Source organism: Pteronotus mesoamericanus, unplaced genomic scaffold, assembly GCF_021234165.1.
Source record: "Pteronotus mesoamericanus isolate MK-2021 breed Mesoamerican mustached bat unplaced genomic scaffold, CSHL_Meso_final scaffold_85, whole genome shotgun sequence".
Taxonomy (NCBI): domain Eukaryota; kingdom Metazoa; phylum Chordata; class Mammalia; order Chiroptera; family Mormoopidae; genus Pteronotus; species Pteronotus mesoamericanus.
The window spans coordinates 66,130,514-66,147,412 of record NW_026555329.1 but is presented as its reverse complement, the minus strand read 5'-3'; the positions used below and the strand labels follow the sequence as shown (position 1 = coordinate 66,147,412).

At 45.5% G+C, this 16,899-nt stretch overlaps 1 protein-coding gene across 5 annotated transcripts in view; it reads right to left on the bottom strand.

Moving 5' to 3' along the window:
- NRF1 (nuclear respiratory factor 1) overlaps positions 1–16,899 on the bottom strand; it is a 120,565-nt gene that overhangs the window by 1,537 nt on the left and 102,129 nt on the right. The window lies entirely within an intron of this gene.

Genomic DNA, 16,899 nt, shown 5'->3' with positions numbered 1-16,899 from the left:
GGTCCTGTCTTCTGGCCCCTGTCACTCCACTCAGAGTTAGCTTGTTTAAAAAGAAAAGAAATAAGGCCTAGGTTATTAAGTTTTCTGACTTTAGATTTCACAAACCAGTAAAATTTTAAAGTACATTTTGGGGTCAACTTAGAAAAGAAAAAGACTCTCAACTACCTCCTGTATCACTATTGCTTCACAGCAGAAAGGATGGTTTAACACAGACAGGAAGAAGCATGTGACCTGAGAAGGGCAGTCCTTCCTAAAGAGGGAAAGTTCACAATTTTATGACATTAAAGAAAGGATTCCTATGAGACAAGACAGAATAAATATATGCATCAAACTCCTCTTCCTCCGAAATAAATTATAGTGAAGGGGGACAAAAGCACACATATGTGGATGTCAACATATGTTTGGAAGACACAAAGCGAACGTCAGAGCTCCTGATTTATCGGAGAAGCGAAGCGGCCACCCCGGAGGGTGCAGGGACTGGGCGCCTCGCTTCTGCAGAGAGAGGGGAAGAGGCGAAAACAGGACTAAGCCAAAGATTTGTAGTCAACCAACTAGACCAGTAGGCCACACCAAGCCCACACGCAGGCTGTTGTTGACAGGACACCTAAAGTCCACCCACTGTATTGAGAAAATGACCAGGAGAGGCCCAAGAAAAGACCTATAGTGATATCTGGCAGGTGGGTGGGTGGTGGGGGCGGGGAGAAGAGGCAATGAAAAATCTGGCCTGCCAACCTAATCCTTACCCTGAGGACCACCGGTCAACCTAGCTTGGGCCTGAACATCCTGACAGCTGGTATTTCAGTGTCTCATTTTTAAGGAGCACAGAGGTAGCAGACAAAACGTGAGCAGCAGAAGAAAACAAAAACAAATGCCCCCAAATTCTAATGCCTTCAAAGAGAGAAGAGATTTATAGCATAAAAATGAGATGCTTGCCTTGACTGGTGTGGCTCAATGGGTTGGGTGTCGCCTTGCAAACCTAAGGGTCACAGGTTCGATTCCCAGTCAGAGCACATGCCTGGGTTGAGGGCCAGGTCCCCTGATGGAGGGTGCAAGAGGCAACCAACAGGTGTTTCTCTCCCCTCTCTTCCTCCCTCCCTTCCCCTCTCTCTAAAAATAATAATAAAAAAAAGATGCTTTTGTTTAAAAGGAATATGAGAAAATTTTTAAGTAAAAAAATCAAATAGATGAAATACATTCTGAAAAAACATATAAAGTCAAGGAAATCTTCCAAAGAGTAGAAAGACTAAAAGATGGAAAGTGGGAGAGAAAATATGAGACTTAAGAAGGTCCAACCTCTGATAGTAGAGTTCTAGAGACCAGAAAAAACAGAAGGTAGGAAATTATCAGACATATTTTAAGTAAATATCTATAATTAAAAAACATCTTTCAGACTGAAAAGGGCCATTAGATACTCAGCACAACAAATACAAAGATTCCAAAGGACTGCAGAAAGAAAAAAAAGAGTCATATTCAAAGACCTGGGAACCATAACATTGTGAGACTTCTCAAAAGCGAGCTCTGAGGCTAGAAGGTGAAGAAGAATGCCTTCAAATGTCGGAGGGGAAAGCGCTCTTAGTCCAGAGTTCCACATCCCGTTCGTGAACCATGGTATCCATGTCAATTAAGTGTGGGGCAGAAGAAAAACATCTTCAGGCAGGCGGGGGCTCTAAAAATTGACATGTGCTCTGAAGGGTACACAAAAAGCTAAGAGGAGCCCACGGGCTCTAGGAAACAGAGAATCCCTTGTAGCGAGCCCTGGGCAGGATGAGGGGCTCAGAACAAGGGCTGTGCGACAAATCTGAGAGGAGAATAGAAGGGGAAGTGGTGTGACCACAGGAGATAAAGTACCGAGAGGGGTTTTCTACCCAGAATTGAGTGGAACAGGCGATTGCTACTTAAAAAGTAGGAGAAAAAAGTATTAACCATAGTAATTATAATATACTCACCTTGCAGTGAACAATTTTTATGTGATTATAATAATACAGAGAAACTGAGTTAACAGAAAATTGTGATACTGTCTCAAGCCAAGAAAGGACGATGTAAGACTACTATGCAAAACAGTAAGGATACATACCAGAAACAAAGAGCATGAAATGTGGCCACTGGGTGCAGTCTTTTTTTTAAAAAGGCCTTTTAGTTCTTTCTGATATTTAAAACCATGTATCACTTTAATGAGGTCAAAAATTAGTTTTAAAAAGGGATATTTTCTCAGAATATTTTCTAATGCAAAAATATCAAGCATAAAATAAAATATTATATACAATGTTAAATTGGGTCTCATTTGTTTCCTAGGGGCGCTGCCAGTCTAGGAATAAGTATTTGATGATGCAACATGACATGGGGCTTGATGTTTGGTTTTGACCAGTCATTTTTGGAAATCCAGGCGCACCGTGCTGCACGTTAACAGGAGTGGAAGGCACGGCCTACCATCCCTCACACTTGAGATGCTGGGGCCTAAAAAGAGGGGGAGAGGAGGCCAGTGCACGTGCACACGAGAGTGGGAAGAAAGCAGGCCAAGGGCCAGGCAGCGGTTTCCAACCGGTGCGCCACGGCACGCTGCCGTGCCTCCAGGGTTTTAAAACACGGGATACCTGGCTAGTCACGGGCACGACCTCCTTCCCCTTAGACTGTCAAATAAAAAAAGGACAACAGCCAACACAGCAAGAACCATCTGGTGGGAATGAATCAAAATCATACCTATGTTTTTGGTCAGACTGGCAAAAAACATAATGTATTTTTTGGTGTGCTGCAGATTATCAGTAATTAGCTTATGCGTGTGCCATGAGACTAAAAAGGGTGAAAACTGCTGCTCCAGGGCGCTGTGGGGTTCACCTTCTTTCACGGAGGTCTTTGCAAATGGCGCTTACATGTCTCTAAATCAATTCCTCTTTCAGTTTACCCCACTTGCCACCCAAATTATCCTTCTATAACATGCCACACCCCAACCTCAAACTTTTCAAATTCCATGATGTTAAAAAGGGTCCCAGTGCCTATAAGTAAAGTTCAAACGTTTGGCATGGTATGCAAGACCCTTCATGGTTTGCCCCGGTCTATCTTTCCAGTCTCATTCCTCTAACTCTTGACAGGGACCTGTGCTCTGGAACTACCTCAACTACGTAGTTCCCCAACATTTGGACACACTGTTTTCTCTGGGCCTTTGCTCAAGCTGTTCACTTCCTGGATTTCCTTCACTCCCTACTCCTTTGCCTTTAAAACCTGGTTCAGCTGACCCTCCTCTTGGAAGCCTGCTCTATCCCAGTGCCCGCCAAGAACTAAATGGCGTCCTCTGGGTGGGACAGTAGTACATAATCTGGCTTGGCCCAGGTAATGCAGGGAGATGGGCCTCCCCACTTCACTGAGGACGCCTTCAAGGCCAGGCCTGGCTCTGGTTCGCATTCTGTGCCCCACAGTATGAGAGGTACGACATGTGCTGTATGTTGGCGTCGAGGCAGCCTCGATGGCAACAGGCCAGGGAATCGTGCACATGCCGGTGTGCAGCCGGGCCCTGCTCCCCAGCCTCTAGTCTCCAGGCATGCGCCTGAGCATGTGTGAAGACATCTCCTCCGATCACCCCAGCGAACCATGATCGCCACTGCTTTTGTCTGCTCTTCTGGTCAAAACAGGCAAAGTTCATGAACTAACCTAAAACACGCAGTAGCAAAGCCAGTGTGCAATCCTCCAAAGAACCCATACTGGCAAGCAGCAACTAAAAGCAGGAGCAAAGGATTGGTCTCCTTTCACTGCTCCTGCTTCTGGGCTTGATTCAGTTCCAAGAGCTCCAAACATGGGGAACAAATCACACACTTTACATATACAGTAACTACTGTGAGCAGGGAGATTCTTCCTAACTGCGAGGGACCATCCCGGCTTAGGCTGGGGTGGAGAGAAACTGAAAGAATTGTCAAAGTTAAATCTCTTTCACCCTGGTTTATGATATATTTGGTTTGTCCCTGTCTAACACCACTAAAACAGGTTTTAGTATGCCCTTGCTGGTGTGGCTCAGTGGACTGAGTGCCGGCCTGCAAACCAAAAGGCTGCCAGTTCAATTCCCAGTCAGGGCACATGCCTGCATGGCAGGCCAGGTCCGCAGTTGGGGGCATGTGAGAGGCAATCAATTCATGTATCTCTCAGACACTGATGGTTTTTCCCTTCTCTTCCCCTCTCTCTAAAAATAAATATGATCTTAAAAAAATAAACAGGTTTTAGTATCATGGAAGATCTAACCTAGAACAAAATGGAGAAGGTGACACCGCCACACCTAGATGACCTTGGGAACACACACTGGTCTGGTTGCCCTCTCTTACAATTCTTCAGTGGCTTTCAGTGGCCCACGAGATAAAAAGCCCAAACCCCTCCGCAGGTATTTTCACCCCTCACGCCAGCCCCTGTTGTTCAGTCAGCCTGGTGATCCACGAGTCCCCACCCACTGTACATTCCAGCCAGGTGAACTATTTGCTATTTGATCAAGGGTCTCAACACACACACACACACACACACACCCCTCCCCCGATGTGCACACATTGCTATTTCTGCCTGGGAAGACGACTGCCCTCAGCTTGTCCCTTGAATGGGTTCCTATTCTTCCTTCAACAGTCAGTTCTTCCTCGGTCTGGGCTCTTTGTCTCCCGAGCTCCCATAGCACTTTTTACTGGACTCCAGGGAGGCAAAGGGACCTATTCATTATTGCTGTTTGCATGTCGTGTCTCCAAGGAGCCTGTAAATTCCTTAAGGGAGGGATGGAGTCTCCATCTGTGAGTCCCTAGCAATCAGCAGGAGCGCAGTAAATGTTTTCAACACTCATGAAAGAAACGTGCCTTCTGAGAGTTCACCGGTGTCTGTCCTAGGGGCTGAGCGATTGAACTGGGTGAGCCTTAGGGTGATTAGGCTGTTTTAGAATGGGAGCTCCCAGTAGAGAAAACAGCAATATAGAACCCCCTATATTCAGGACTCGTCCAAATAAAACCATATTAAAGATTTCATCTTCTGTACTTTCCCTCACAATCAGGGAAGGAATAAATTTGGCCTCTACAACTGGGTGATGAAATGACTCCCACACAGAGCTGTCTCTTGAGGGAATAACTGGTAACAGCAACTACATAATCTGAAAAGTTTTCCAGAGGGAGAAATTCTACCTACAGGGTCATTTCATAAGAAACCTCCAATGCCTTAAAATCCCAATTCCGTTATATTCTACAGGCAGTTTCAGGCTATCTCTACCTTAAATAAATGCATTACTATCCCACTGTGGGGATGTTCGAATCAATCTCTCTTCTCTTTCACACCCCCTCCCCCATACACATGCGCGCACACAGCCGGACAGGGATTAGATTAAACTGTCTCAGTGTTTCTGACCTCGCCGCCTTTATGTCCGCGGCGAGGGAAGGGGGAAGGGACTGGAAGCTTGGAGACCCAGCATGTACTAAGTCGGCCGGCTGCCCTTGGAAGAGAAACGATTAAATGCTGAGGTACAGTAATCAGGCTGCGACTGTCCCGGCACCTGCTCAGCCTGCCCTGATTAGCCCTAATCTAGAAGGCGTATGTTAATCTAAGACTGTATTCTGGGTCATTTCAATTGATTAAGCAACAGGAAGCCCTTCACATGCTACTTGAAGGGCTTGAAGTTCTTTTTGTTTTTCAGAGAGACCCTGTACAGTCCTAGTAATAAGACTTGGCATTTGTAGGGCCCTTTTCAAAGCCCCTGACACACACTGATATTGTCTGATTGCTGCTAAGACCCTGGCGAAGAGGACAGGGCAGGCGCTCTTTCCTTTCGCGAACAACAGGCAAGCTCCTTATCATAAAGGCACATACTGAGAAGTCCCCCAATTTCTAGCACCCGAGTCTCCAAAGCTATATGAAACCTTTGAGTTCATTCCGTTAAGTAAATCCAATCCCCTTTCTTGTTATTTAAACTCAAAAGTAAACAGATAAAAGGTTTATTTAAAGCAAAGACACAGACCGAGGGAGACCGAGTGATTATTTCTCTTGGGAGTCTTCCCATGCAACAGAATGCCCGGCCAGCGGCCAGCACGGCCAGGGGGGACCTGGAAGGGAGGCTATCCTCGTGGGGCTCGCTGCTGCCTTGCCTCTCGGGCTTTTCGCTAAGGTTTACAGAACTGGCCAAAGTGGGGAAGAGGCCAAAGGTGACAGGAACGTCGGGTCCCACCCAGTGCAAGGATTTCCTTGTCAAATAGCTGTCGGACCAAAATCCCTGGAGGAACTTGCTGGCTTGGGGACCACATTTCCCTGTGAAAGACTCTGAGACCTGGCCCTGCGCTAGTTCTCTACCAGCTGGGAATCATTCTTGAGCCCAAACTGTCAAATACACTCCTCCCTCTCTTCTCCCACCTCAGTATGTGGCAATCACAACCTTCCAGTTGCTCAGGCCAAGAACTTTGAATGCAAGGCATCTTTGCCTTCATATGCAACACAGCAGCAAACCCTGTCCACGCGTCCTTCCAATACAAATGGGAATTCAACCTCTCACAGCCGCCACCCTGGACAAACCACCCCGGCTCTTGCCCAGACTACGTTCAGCTTCCTTCCTGACCATCCTGCTTCAGCCCTTGCAGTCTAGGCGTCCGTGGGAATCGTCCGAGATTTCCACACAAGGCGATGGATGTGGGAACGTGTTCTGAAAGTCCGGACCATTTGCTCATGTTAAGGGGCTTGGCCCTTTTATCTGAAACAGGAGGCCGTGGGTTTTTACAATGCTCTGTCTCCAATGGTGGCACAAGGGGAGGCTTTGTGGTACACCATGGGTGCCAATGAGAGTGATTTTAAGTGTTCACAGCCTCGCACATTGGGGATGTATCATTCATGAACTGATCTACTCTATTCCTGACCTCTCCTAAGGCAGTGAGTTCCATCACTTACCTACTGTATAATGGCAAGCGCGCGCATGCGCGCACACACACACGCACACACTTTTGGTGGCTCCCTGCTAAGGGAAAAATAAAGCCCAAATAGCTAATAGTTGAGGGGTTACAGTGGCCTTTTCCACTAACGCCCTAAACTATCCCTTCATTACAACCATATCTGTCCCCTCAGTGTACCTTCTTCCCACGTGTATTTGCTCAGACAGATCCCTCAGCCTAGATTCCCTCCTGCCAATGTAAGTCCTGTTCTAACAGTTTCACACCTTCTGTTCAGTTACCACAGACAGAACAGCCCACCAGGCTCTCTCCTTCCTGTGATCTGTCTCCGCCATTCACTCGGCACCAGCTCTGTGCTAACCTGTTTCCAAGGAGTTATTGTTTTTCTCTGTATAAATCTGCTTACTTAGACTGTTGGCGAGACAGTATGTTTGAATACTGAGCAAGTTGGACACAGTAGATGCTTAATAATTGAGTATGACAACTGATCATGTTCTTCGTGATTTTCAGAAACTTGATCACATTCCTATTACCTTTGGCCTCCACAGACTGAAGAGCTTTGAAGCTTTTCACTGTGCTCCCAAGTGGAGTAGAATTTCTCCATAACTTTTTTTTTTAGAAAAATGCCTTTTTTCTCCTTTTTTTTTTATTAAGAGGGAGGGAGAGAAACACCAAGTTGTTGTTCCACTTATTTATGCATTCCTTGGTTGATTTTGTGTGCGCCCTGACTGGGGATCAAACCTGCAACCTTGGTGTATTGGGATGATGCTCTAACCAATGGAGCTCCACAGCATTCTTAATGTAGTGCAGCCAGTTGCTGTATGGTTGCCCAGGTGCATTTTGTGTGATGGTAAAATAGGCTGTTTTATTTCCATTACAGGCTTCCCAGTCAGAAAGGCCTCTGCGAATCCTGGCTCTGCCACTTAGTGGCTTATGAGCTTCACTTCCCTCATATGTAAAACAGTAATTACTTATGTCACAGAGGTGCTGAGAGTTGGATGTGCCGACCTAGGTAGGTCTGGCACAGTGCCTGACACGCAGTAGGTACCCGGTAAATGTCAGCTGCTTTTCAAAGACGACTTTGAATAAGAGGTTCGATGAAGTCTGGTTGGGGTCACAGATGGTAGACTGAAGTTCTCGGGAAACAGAAAGGAAAGCAGAGACAGCACAGATCTCCTTTCAGCAGCGATTTGCTCCTGCAGGAAGCACATCATTCCCCAAAGGCCTTCAAAGATGTAAAGATTAGAGATAAAAGCCATGAAATCAGGGCAGATGGGCTGGCGGGCAGCTTCCTCTCTGAAATGCAGAGAGGTCAGAACTGGCACTGGAAAGTCAATAATCCAGACCAAACCGCTAATCAATGGTAAGAATATTAAATATATGATCAGGGACAGTATGCGACAATGTCACCACTCTGGTAAATTTCTAACCCCTCCAGAAACTAGTAACATAGGCCAAGCCAAGCAGGGCAGAGCTGCAGCCCCAGTCAGGGTCACCCGGAACCACAGACTGCGCCCCCCGCCCCACCCTGCGACAAGATAGAGCAGGACAGACGGCCTGAGGAAGAATGGGCCTTTCATTTGCCCTCACAGTCTGGGAAACCTTTGGGAATTGTTGTTTGCTGTAACTGAATCTTCCAGCCCAAAAGCCTTCCAAGTTGGTCATGGAAATATCTTCAGTTGGAAGAAAAATATTGATAGTTGTGAGAGAAAAATAGAGCTAAACAAATAAATTATTAACTAAAGATAGAAGAGAAATAATTCTTAAAACCCAAAGGTTTTAAAGTTTACAGTGTAATGCCTTCTGCGGTTTATGGACATGAAACTTAAGTATGCGTGTCAGGCATATATTGGCTTCAATGGGGAACCAGAGGACGGTGACTGGGGAGAACGGAACACATAAGAAATGAATGAAAGCATGTAATGTTATTACCTAAGTAACTTCTGGAGTTTTAAAAGAGCCGTCAAGGGTATCAACAGGTGTTTCTAGGGGTGACAGGCTGGAGGGAAGTCTTTTGAAAAATGTCACCTGCAGGTCTGAAAAAAATTTACACTCGTGAGTGACATCTAAGGAAAACCAGTGTCAGGTGAAAAAACATATACGGGAGGTGCTAGTATGGAAGTGGAGCCCACAAAAGGAAATCAGGTAAGGAAGCGCGTCCGGCAGGCGGGCGGCAGGTGAAGAGGCTGAGCATAACAAACAAGGACCAGATGGAAAGAGGACAGACGCAGGGCAAGAGAAAGAAGGTCATGAAAAGAATGTCAATATCAAATGAAAAGAGATCCAGGTAACCCTCATGAGAGTAAGACACGGGGAAAGAGAGAAAAAGCATTTCTCTCCCAGTGGTGCTGTGTCTGTTATATTAGCTGCTTCTGGGACATCTAATCTTCCTTTTCCATGTTTTCTAAGTCCATGGCTTTTGGGTGCATTTAAGGGATTTATGGATTAAAATATGTATTACATCTGGCAAGTACCGAATATTCGCATGAAGCCAACAGCAGCCTTACAGGTACCTTTGTGTAATAGGCACTTCTCAGCATCTAAGGTTCTCTCTGCATTTGCTATATAATCTCAAGACTCACTTGGAAAAATTACTTTCTGGAATAACTTTCATAGCAGTGACTCTGTCTGGGTAGGACAGTGTCACTGTGTCCCTTGCCTGATTTTGCAGACCACCAGGAAACTTCTCCTGTCCCCATACCATAAGCCAAATGTTCAAATGAATTCATTTTTCCTTTATTAGTAAACATATTTAAGAACATATTTAGGAGGTCATTTCATGATTTCCTCTTGAAATTACCGGAGTACCCAGGAACATGAGTGAAATTGGGGTTCTGTGCATCAGTGTTCAGAACCACCGTGGTTCACCATCCTGTAGACTGCGCTTCCAATGCGGGGTTGAACCAGCAGACTCCAAGGCCTGCTGATCTGACCACAAGGGCTTAAAACTGAAATGGCAGGAGAGAAAAGTGTTCAACTACAGCTTGTGGAACATGTTTGCACTCAGATTGACAGTACAGAGAACAGCAGGATGTGCCCAGCATATTTCTAGAAGAATCATCGCAAAGAAGGATAAGAACAATGTTCAAGTCCCCAAAGCCTACATACCAGTGGTCAGGGCTTGGGCAATATGTGAGGTGCTGGTACTTTTAAACACAAAGTGGAGCCCAGTGATGGAAGCCTCAGGAGCAAGTTACCCAGCTGAGTTTACAACAGTCAGGTACAAAAATGATTGTGAGGCCCAGTCGGGAATGGCCCAGGGTCAGGAGCTGGGGCTCATTTTTCTGTTATTATTTTCAAATTTTTTACTATAGAAAATTTCAAATAGGCACAAAAGGAGAGAGACTAGTACAAGGAATATTTCCCCTACCCCCATGTGCCCATCATCTAGCCCTTGCCTCTTCTATCTAAACAGGGTCAGACTAAGGCAAAGAAGCTTCCAAAGATGTTCTGGTTTTTCAAACCTTTACATAGCACACTCTGTGGAGTGCCACTTAGAAAACAAAAAACTAAAACTTTCTACAAGCCCACAAGGGCAGATCTACATTTGCTTTGGGCAGTGAGACCCTGTAAGCAGCTGACTGGATGTAGAAATAAACTGATCTTCACAGAGAAATAATTTTATATCAAAAAGCTGCATTTTGATCAAGTATTTATCTTGCTTTCCTATCTGAACTGTATTTAGCACAAGCAGGTAATGTTCTGATATATGTATATGTTTTTGATATATGTATATATAAAAGTTTTGATATATGGATATATTGTGAAATGATCACCACAATCAAACTAATTACCATATTCATCACCTCGCATAATTACAATTTCTATTCTTTCTCCTTTTTGTATGTGGTGAAGACAATGAAGATCTACCCTTTCAGCAAATTTCAAGTATACAATACGGCATTGTTAACTCTAGTCTTCACACTGTATATTATTAGGTCTCCAGAACTTACTCATCTTACATAAATTAAACTAGTTCAAAAATCTATATATCACTTTGCCTGCGAGGCCTGAGTAATAAGACAATCAGACAGATGCCACAGGAACTCAGCTGAGAACAGAAGGACTAGGCATGAAGAGGAAAGAAGGGCCTCACAGTCAGGAAGCAGAATCAACTGGGCAGACTAAAATGGAGACCTACACCCAGTCCTCTGGGTCCGTGTCTTCAACGCCCCCAACTCACTTTACCATGCTGCCCTCTGCATACGGTGGCCACTTCTGGGTTGACTGGCCAGCTAGATAACCCTTTCTAGCTTTGGGTCACCCTGGGTTGGGGACCAAGAAGGGAGGGAGAAAGAGAAGGACAGAAACATCAATGTGAGAGAAACATCGATGGGCTGCCTCTTATATGTGCTGCCCTGACCAGGTACCAAACCCATAACCCAGGCGTGCACCCGACCTGGAGTCAAATCAGCAACCTTTTGCTTTGTAGTGTGACACCCAACCAACTGAGACACACTGATCAGGGTGGGAAAAGTTCTTTATAAAAGAATTCCAGCTAAAAAAGGCAGAAGGAACAACACTAGAAAATCACCATTTTGTATCTCTTAGTGAAATAAGGGATCTATACAAAATCATCAACGGTTACTACAGCCATTAGGTGGCAGGAGGACAGAGCACCCGGAGGGGCAGCCTCACAGTTCCTCGGCCCTCCAGCTGCTTCCTTCTTTCTCTGAAGACGAACCCCCGATGGCATACTCAGTCAGCCGCACCCCGGACGGGCACTGCTTGACAGCACAGGACCGTGAGAACGCACTGGGCCCGAGTGCCATCCACTCGGGAAGTTTTACAAATCAGTACACATGCCAGTGCGCTGAGTGCTACTGGCATGCATGTTTGTAAAAGGAGATCCTACAGCCAGCTCTCACTTGAGCCAAAGGGAGGATGGGTCATTTCTCCCATGTCATTCTCTAAACAGGAACTGATGATGTGCTTTTGTTGTAGCAGACTTAACTTGTCTAATTATGTCTTCCTTAAGCTAATAAGAAAACTAATTTGTATTCCTTACATACTCAGCAGCTGGGGGTGGGCGGAGGAGATGGTCCAGGCTTTCGTTGGCCTGCTTAGAGAAACTGTCCCCGGATTTAAAATGTGTCACAAGTAATCTGCATGACAGATAATCTGTAAGTGGCAACTAAGAGTTGACTATATTTCTATTTATAAAACCAACAGGCCACTTCTGTCTCACAGGGCTGCTATGATTTTATATGACTTAAAGTTCTGGAGATAAAGACAGTAAATTTGAGGTCATGTTATTTCATACCGGTTCTTTCTCAGGAGTCAAAGCAACCATGTAGCAGCTACCAAGGGCAGACAAATGGAGGGAGCAAGATGAAAGGTCTGCCCCCGGTCCCCGAGTGGCTGAGAATGGAAGGTGTGCCACCAGCTCCGTGTCCCTCCCCACACAGGAGTGCTGCCCACACTCCATGTTGTACACAAAATGAACAATTCAAACATACATTCTTGGCCCCTACGTGTTCACATGCCTCCTTGTTAGTCAGAAGCGCTGTTTAATGAGAAAAGAACTCTCTAGTCCAACAGCAGGGCTGTGGAAGCTTAAGGAAGGGAAGGCTGCGGAGCAGGGCAGCACAAAGTAGACATCCCTAAAATTATAAAGGGGGTAGGAAAGGACATGAAATTTCTGAGGGAAAAGAAAATTTAAAGGTAAAAAGATAAAGATCACAGTCTAAGTAACATGGCTGGAAGAGTTGCTCCAAAAACATTCAAGCGAACTTCCTCTGACTCCTCCAACGAGGCTGAAGCAGGAACGCCAAGGCTTGCTTAAGCAGCCCGGACATTTCAGGAGGTTCAGATGAATCTCAGCAGCCTCGCTGCCCACTAGAACTCGCTGTGAAGATGGACAAGTTCTGACCCATACGGTGGCTACAGAGCCCCTGCAATGTGGCTGGTGTGACCGAGGAGCCGGATTTTAATTTAATTTGATTTTGATTAGTTTAGGTTTAAATCGCTAGAGGACAGCTCTAAAACCTTTCCAGAGCTTCCGGTGAGCCAACTCCACATCATAAATGTGCTTCAGTCGCACGTACACTGCAGAACATGATAAGAATGGCCTTTGTTTAGATGAAACTCAATCTGAAACTGGATGCTCTGCATTCACCTAAAATATATTTTCCTGGCATTTCCCTTATTGATACCACAGATTTTTTTTTTGTTTGCTGTTCTACCCCATCAATTTATTTTAACACCCCCACCCCCACCCTTAGGTGAGAAACTTTATCAGCATTTGAGAACAATACACTGCAGCTATACGTTATAAAGCTACAAGCTGTACGGACAGGCTGGGCTGGACAAAGTCAGAAGAGTTGCTGGACGCTTCTCTATGAGCCAATCTGATAGCAAGGTCTTTGTAGTCTCGCTCAGAGCAGTGTCTCAGTTTCCACATATAGACCTCTTCAATGATTCCCAGAGCCAGTTGCTAGCTTTACAACAGAAAAGATGTCTTTATCAATTTCATATAGAAAACCCCATTTAGGTTCTGTAAACCTCTAAATTGGGGCCTTTTTAATAATGAAGTTTGGTGTCATTATAAAGTCACAGGCAATTGTGTTGACAAAGCCAAACCAATATGTCTCCTTGCTGGGCCTTTGCTCTCCGTCTGACCAAGAGGAGGAGAAAAGAGGCTTTGTCAGGAGCAGATGTGCAGTGGGAGGCCCCGGGAAAGCAGATCTGCTGAATGAGGCAGGTGCCACTTAGACATTCACTTTACTGACTCCAACCACAACCTCCCCTTCATTTGATATCCTGCTCTTGGCAGGAGGACGGAGAGAGAGCATCACACAAAAAGAAAGCATGTTTATCCTGTTCAGATTACTGCTCTGCCAGGCTGCTGCTGCTGGGTTCTGCATACTCGCTCTTTATTAAGCAAATGGTAGATCTGGGAAGTGAATCCCTGTATTTACACAGGTAACCTGAGATCCAGCGGGCCCCAAACCATCCTGGCTGCGATGTGCAAGCTATTAGAGTTAATAACAGAGCGCTGACATTCCTTCAAAATCCTTTCAGAAGCATAAATAAAAAGAGGAAAGTCCCCTTTACCGAAAACTCTTAAAAAATTCATTCTCAAGAATTTTTTCTGTCACGAAATTCTGGTTCTTGTGCGAAAAGTGATTAATCCCCCTTTTTACATGCTCAATTATAACCCACTTCTCAATCCATGTTACTCAACAGAAATGACTCCCATTAAACTTGTCCAATTGTGGCTCTGGATTTGATTTGCTACAAAAAAAGAAATCCCTTTACAGAATATTACCTGCAATGAGGCACCAAGATTCTGTACAAGGAGCTGGAATCATCTAAGATCAGAATCTGTCTTTCGAATACAAAGACTCAGAAAGATCTGGGGACCTAAAGGGAAGGAGAATGAGATAACGAAACATGTAACTTGGCCTTGGGGACACTGGGGATGGAGAAGAGACCATGGTCAGGGGCTTCCACTTGCCAGATGGCAGGCACGCTCTTTGGAATCTCTGCCCAGAATGTCCCCGGCTCATCAGTTTCCTCGAGCTGAGAATACCTGACAGTCGGACCAAGGAGGAGAGGAAGGCAGGCCAGTGTGGCTTGATAACATGTGCTAATTCCCTCTGGACCTGGAGGAGCCAACTCCGGAGGCATTCAGCTTTCAACATGGAAAGCATCTAAAAGCTCCATCTGAGGGACATGGCCACAGCTTAGACAAGTCCTAAGAATAGAGACCAATGTATAGTGGCTGAACATTTCACTGTAAAAGGCTCCCTTTCCCCCCTGGTCTTTAAGTTTTCAAATAGCAGAGCCTAGGTTAGCAGCGCCTGGTGTATGTATCATGAATGCCTGAGGCAGCCCCAGTTCACAATGGTATAGGGAGGTGACACACCCCTCTGGACTCGCTGGTTGGGCAAGGAGAAAGATGAATCTAAACCTATGATGGCACTTTGAAGAGGCCCGCTCCTTCTGAAGGTATCCACAGGTCAACATCTTCACAGGAGACAAAGGCACCAAGAACCGACATCTGGAAACTCCTCCAGCTATGGGGGCTGTTTCTGATGAGTGAGAGGGAAGACTTGGCGGGTCAGAGAACTGAATCTCTGCTTTGCCTGCCCCAGCACGCCTGAGGGACAATATGCTTCCATCAGTAACAGAGGCTCTCTGAAGCAGGGGTCCTTACTGTGGTTCATACCTGCTCCCCGCAAAGGGAGGCTTACTGGACCAGATCCTAACAATGTGTGCCAGGAGTGCTAAAAGCAAACCCCTGAAGACTAATTCTCTTCCCATTCAGTGTGAGTGTTTAATCCGAATAGTAGCTAACAGTTATTGCATGCTCATGTTGCCCCAGGCACTAAAGAGAGTAGGACTAACTATTCTCTGCCGTCCCTAAAATTAGTGACATCAACCTATCTCCCTGGATGGGGAAAGACTGGGGAGTAAAAAACTGCCACTTCCCTCCCAGAGCTACTCTGGAAGGCATTTTGGACTTCAAGAGATCATTATGAAGGGAGCAGGGAAGGACAAGCTTCAGTGCCATGGATGTGTAACGCCCACGGGGCAGGGACCGGAGACCCCTTTGGGCATTCAAGAACTGGGAGCCCCATCGCCCATCTCCCTGTTGCCCCTGCTTCGCAGCAGCCGCGCTTCATTGTGAAATCTGGAATTAATCCAACAGCAATGGCTTCTTTTAGCCTTTTGACCCACCAGCCTTTGGATATTTGATCTTTTGGGGGAGTCACTATGAATCCATTACAGCACCTGGCTTGAAGATGTCTGTATCCAGGAAGAGAAATTTGCACTTGTGAGGCATCTAAGTCAAAATGTGCACGTGGCCTGGGTCATGAATAAGGAGACTAGGAAGTGCGTCTAGATGTTGCTACTGCCTCCTGTCTCAAGTTTTCCTGCTGGGGACTGTGCAGTGCACAAAAATAGGCCAGTTCTTCTTGCAACCCTGCTGCGCAGCTGTTTACTGACTGCGGATTACTGCAGTCACGTGGTTGGGTGTTTTTGTTGTGTTTTTTAAAAGCAAAGCCATGCTGTCCAAGAGCTGAGAAGGTCACAGGGCAGCAAGGCTCACTGGGGCATTTGTTGTGTCTGCCCCTGTGCAGACGGGGGACAACTCACCAGAAGACCGCAGTATTTTTGGTATGGCTTTCAGTTCAGCACTATCGAACAGAATTCTGCTATGATGGAAATGTTCTGTATCTATGCATTCTTTCTTTTTCTTAAAGATTTTATTTATTTTGAGAGACAGGAGAAGGGAGGGGAAAAGCAGGGATAGAAACATCGATGGTTGCCTTTCACACCCCCCGAGGTGGGGACCTGGCCCACAACCTAGGCATGTGCCCTGACTGGGAGTCAAATCAGCAACCTCTTAGTTCACAGGCTGGTGCAAAATCCACGGAGCTGTATGCGCCAGGGCAATGTATCTATGCATTCTTTTACACTGCCCACTAGCTACAGGTGCCTATATATATTTAAATGTGAGTAAGTTAAAATTCAATAAAAATTTCAGTACCTCGGGCCATGGTTTACTGAGCACTTGTGGCTAATGTAACTGAATGACTGAATTTTAAATTTTATTTAATTAACCTGCATTTAAATTCAAATAACCACACATAGTGAGTAGTTACAGCATTAGACAGCACACCTTTAGATCTTGTGTTTCGATGGCATTTATTTATTTGCCGTCACTAAGATTTAACATGACACTGACTTCTAGAAACAGGGCTCATAAACTCTGTCCCACTCACCTTACTGGGAGAAGGTGAAATAATGCGGAGAGAGCTTGCCTCATGGTGGTGGTGGTAGTGGTAGGAAACAACAATGGAAAAAGAAAAAGATGAGGTTCCTAAATAATTATGTTCAACGCTTACAGTCAAAAGGCAAAAATAGAGCAAAATTGAAAGTTATTTTCTTGCAATGACATCTATCACTATGTTTCCCAGAATGAAAGCTATTCATCTTAAGAGAACAGTTAGCTGACTCAAGCGGGGAAAACCCTGTCTGCAAAGAGCGTGTTTCCCAGGGTGGCCCTTGGGAA